At 47.7% G+C, this 4,957-nt stretch overlaps 1 non-coding gene across 1 annotated transcript; it reads left to right on the top strand.

The window, feature by feature from the left end:
* Positions 1-211: 211 nt before the first annotated feature.
* On the top strand, positions 212-380 carry LOC148161954 (U1 spliceosomal RNA). The gene has a single exon (XR_015767241.1). It is a non-coding gene; the product is annotated as a U1 spliceosomal RNA (small nuclear RNA).
* Positions 381-4,957: the final 4,577 nt, after the last annotated feature.

Here is a 4,957-nt window from a genome sequence, read left to right as displayed (position 1 = left end):
ACATGGCGGTGGGGTTCTGCAACTTAGAATTCGTGGGGCTGAGGAGGTAGCAGCGCTGTTGCGTCCATCCTATTCGGAAGCGTCGTGTGGAGGGTGAGGATGCTTGCGACAGGAGTGGGTGCCGAGGGTGTTGGGGTGCGCCTAGGCGAGTGAGCCTGTGTGTCCGGTGGAAGGGGGGTGAGACTGGTGTGGGGCGGAGGCGGAGGGAGTCACACTTACCCGGCAGGGGAGACTCCGGGATCAAGCAGGTGGTTTTCCCAGGGGAGGCCCTTCCATCATACCAGGGACATGCTGACCCCCGCGATTTCCCCGAGTATGGACAACTCCTCTGCATTATTTGTGGCAGTGGCTGTGGGGGGCTGCTTTTGCTCTTTCACCTGTTGTTGGTTGTTTAAGAATAGCCTTTGTTTTCTTATTCATTTTTCTGTTTGTTTGTTTTGTCTTTTCCATGACTTTGGCTGATGACATGGGCTGAAGAGGAAGCTCACTCAGGGGACACCAGGACCCTGAAGAAAACACCTCTGCTTTTAAGGGCTGCTTTCTTGAGAATCTGGGTTTGGCTGTTTCTCAATCAAAAGCATGCAGGACAGTTTCTGTCCACTGGTCATACATCCCACCTTGGCTGTCGGGGTTTTTTCTGTTTTTCGCAGAGCAATTTCTCTGCTTATATTTCAGTATGTGGTTTGCAGTCCCTGATCCAGCAAAGGTGCTTTCTTTTCATTCCCCAGGGAACAGGGGTTTGCATCCCTTCTCCTTCCTCCCTCCCCTCCCCACCTATCCCCCCAGGCACCCTGCAAAGCCTCACCCAATCCCCAGACTCCATATCCTTGATTAGGCCACTTGGTAGCCTACCTAGTATAGCCTTGCTCCAGAGGACCCATCCGAGACTAGAGAGGGTCCGGCTTGATGTACTATTTATTTATTGTAAGTTTATTTGTTGAAGTAATCCCTACACCCAAAGTAGGTATAGGGCTCATGAAGCCAGATGGAGACTCCCCTGCTCTCCTGACTGAGCCAGCCAGATGCCCCCTGACAGGCTTTAAAGAGGCACCTCTGTCTACTCACAAAGAACCCGCTGGGTTTGGCACCACAGACCTTTCCCAAACAGCAGGTTAGCTCTAGGACAAAGGGCCGTGGGCCTTCTGCAGCTCTTGGGCTCAAGCAAAAACTGTCCCTACTGATGTACCTGCATTGCTTTGTCAAACTGAGCTTGAAGGGGTTTCTGGCTTCAGGCTTTCACCAGAGCTGGTGTTTTTTTCTCTACTCCCTAAAGGCCTCTATTCAGAATCTACAACTGAGGGTCTTCCAACTTTGATTTTCACTTAGGGGAGCCACACCAACTGGGACTCAGCAACGGGTTACTCTTCTGCCAGATACAATTAAACAAAAGAGCAACAGCGTCACACAAGATGTGCAAAGTGGAGATTTCCAAGATCCTGGGCATCAGGCAAAGGGGACAGCCATCCCGGACACATGGCAACACAATGGTGAGCAGAGCCCTAGAGCTGCTCAGAGGTACTGGCTCTAGAGAGTTTCCAAGCAAGGCACTGGGGGGAGGGGAACTTGAATAGGAGCCCCATGGAGCTCCTGGAATTGAGGACACTGATCTGAGAGAACCCAGGACTGAGTCTCAGGGAGGAAAGAGCTGCAGGAAGTCACCTAGCCAGAGTTGTGGAGGGGCCCTGGGGAGGCATGGACAGCAAGTCAGGGGGTAATCCTTTCCAAAGGGCCTGGTGCTCACACGGTGCTGGGAACAGTGCCTGTGTCCAACAGATAGACTAAGCAAAAGTAACCCTCTTAATTTGTGACGAATAGGGTGGAAGACAGGGGGAGGGCTTGCTACAGTACCTGGAACTCATGGTGAGTCCTCCACGGAGCCCTGCTCTGGGCCACTGAACTATGCATTGAAGCAACAGCAGAAATGTTTCCAAGTAACTTCAGTGCATCCCTGAACAAAGCTCAATATTATAGAAAACACAAAAATATCCAGCAAACAGCAAGGTAACATTCACAGTGTCTGGCGTTCCATCCAACAGTTTGAGGTATGCAGACAAAGGGGGGAAATGAGCCCTCCTGAAGAGATGGATCACTCATCTGAAAATGACCCAGAGCTGACAGCAAGATGGGAATCACCAGAGCACAAGAAAGCATTTGTTCTAACTGCATCCCATTGGTGAAAACATTCAGCAGATACATGGAAAATGTTAAAAAAAAAAAAAAAAAAAAGGACCCAATCTCACATGAAGAGATGAAAACCACAATGTCTGAAAGGAAATGTACTGCAAGGGGCTGATGGTGATTAGGGAAGGCAGAAGAAAAACGTTCAATAGGAATCCAAAAGAATCTGCAGATCCTGCTGTTGCCTTCTGAACCACCTTAACCATTCCAATCCATGAACACAGGATGTCTTTCCACTTGTTGAGGTCTTCCTTAATCTCTTGCAGCAATATTGTGTAGTTTTCAGTGTACAGGTTTTGTGCCTCCTTGACTCAATTATTCTTCGATACCATTCGGGTGGGTGCTGTTGTCCATGGAATCGTTTTCTTAATTGACTTTCCCGGTGTCCATTCCTAGGTTATAGAAACACCTGATTTGTCTGCCTTGTACGCTGCAACTCTGCTGAAATAGGTTATGGACTCTAATAGTCGTGGTTTCTGTGTGTGTGTATTTGGTATTTTTCTGTATACAGGAGTATGTCATTTGCAAATCCAGATACAAATTGTCCCTTGAAGAACCTGGGGGTTAGGGGTACAGAGTCCCACAATTGAAAATCTTTGTATAACATTTGAGTCCCAGAAAACATAGCTACTAATAGCCTACTGAAGTCTTACAGATAACAAAAACGGTTGATTAATACATATTTTGTGGGTTTCTTGAATTATGTACTTTATTCTTTTGATACAGTGAGTTAGAGTGAAAATATCATTGAGAAAATCATAAGGAAGAGAAAATGTATTTCTACATTTGTACTAGACTGTATTTGTAAAAAAAAAAATAAAAATCAACCCATGAGTGGACCGACATTGTTCACTAAAATTCAAAGCCATGTTGTTCCCCAGTCAACTATAGTTTTATTGCTTCGTTTTCAAATGTTTTCCCTTCACCTTCAGGTTTTTAAACAATTGAGTCATAACTGATTCCCCATGTGAGATCAGTTTCACATGGCAACACAGGGATTGGACGACTCTATAAATTATGTTAGGCTGATTACTAGTGTAGCTACCCTCTTTCACCTCGCAGAGCTGTTACTGCACCACCGACTACATAATATGAGATCTGTCCTCTAACATTGTTTTTAAATCTTCACTGTGGATGATGTTTTGACAGAGTATAGGTTTCTATGCCCTCCCCTCCCCCCACCACTACCATGGGCCGCCTTTGGACTTTCCAGAGAGGAGCAGTGACATGTAGGAAGTCCCTATTTTAGGCCACTGCAGCCCCTGATCTTGGACCAGGATGCTCAGCCAGGGCCAGGGAAATATGGATTAGCAGGAACCCTTCTTTGCAAGCCCAGCTCCAATGTGAAGGACCAGAGTGCCTCTTCTAGCCTCCTGCAGGGATGGTTCAGCACCCAGGAGCTGACCCTACATAGAGGGCCAGAAAAGGGCAGATTCCCCTAAACGCAGCCCAAGTGTTCCATTTCGACTCAGAAGAAGGTGAACAGCAGCACAGGTTCTTTTCCCTATGCTGAGCTTCCACGGGGGGAGCCTCAGTGCCACTGCAGGAGGGAGCATCAAAGGGAACCTTTGGATGTTAACCTAAGCTTAGTGCTTAGAGCCCACCCAGGGGAACAAACCTACTTAAGATCCATCCAGATCTTGCCAGCAGCTTCCATGGGTCCTGCAGCCTTCACTTCCTCTAGGAATCTCCAGCCAGCTGGTACCCTATCTTTGCTTGCTTCCCCCTGGTGTCCTTGGGCCACTTGAAGGTCTGTTCCCTTAAGTAGTCTGCCGCCTGGTGGATTCCAGGGGAACTGCCAGGGCCTGAGGCTGAAGGCACAGGCACTGAACCCCTGACTCCAGCTGGGTGGTCAGAAACCAGGCTCTGAGCCACCACCTGCTGGGACTCCAGGATGTGGCCCCTCACCAGGCAGTGTTTGCCTGGGGACCCCAGGACCCACTGATGTGCGAGGGTCGCCTTCTTTCTTTTTTTTTTAGGTGAAATTGACATACAATAAATTTCACCCATTGTCAACAATGACAGAGTTGTTCAGCTAGTGCCCTAGTTTGTTTCAGAGGCTTCCTTCACCTTCCCACACTCCCTCCAGCCCCTCTGCAGACAGTCTCCGCTCCCTCCTCCAGCCCCAAGCAGCACTGATTTGCTTTCTGTCTCTGTGCATTGCTCCTTTCTGCACATTTTACATAAGCCGAATGAGACAGTCTGTAGTTCTTGGTGACTGGCTTCTTTCACTTAGCATCCTTTTGAGGTTCCTCCATGCTGTAGCTTGGATCAGATTTCTGTGCCTTTTGTTGCGGAATAGATGCCATGGTACACATAGGAAACATTTGGTTTGTCCATTCACCAGCCGATGGCCCTTTGTGTTGCTGTCAGTTTTTGCCCATTGTGAATAACGCTGCCCGGAACATTTCTGACGAGACTTGAGCGGACATATGTTTTTATTCTCTCAGATAGATTCCTAGTTGTGGAATGGCTGGGTCCTATGGCAAGCTTGTGCTGAACTCTTAAGAACTCTCAAAGTGGCTTCTGCAGGAGCTGTTATATTTTACGTTGCGACCAGCAATATAGGAGGGTCCAGTTTCTGCTCATCCTCAGCAACACTTGGTATCGTCTTTGGGACGTAAGCACACTAGTTGGTGTAAAATGGTACCTGGTTTTCCTTGCATTTCTTTGAGAAATAATAACATATTACTAATAACATTGATTACCTTTTTATGTGTCTCCTTTGGTACATGTGTATTCGACTCTTATACTGGCTTAAACGAGTGTGTTGCTTCTG

Source organism: Eumetopias jubatus, unplaced genomic scaffold, assembly GCF_037043125.1.
Source record: "Eumetopias jubatus isolate StellerSeaLion01/CBP00866 unplaced genomic scaffold, mEumJub1_p1.0 scaffold_32, whole genome shotgun sequence".
Taxonomy (NCBI): Eukaryota; Metazoa; Chordata; class Mammalia; order Carnivora; family Otariidae; genus Eumetopias; species Eumetopias jubatus.
This window is presented reverse-complemented; position numbering and strand designations above follow the sequence as displayed.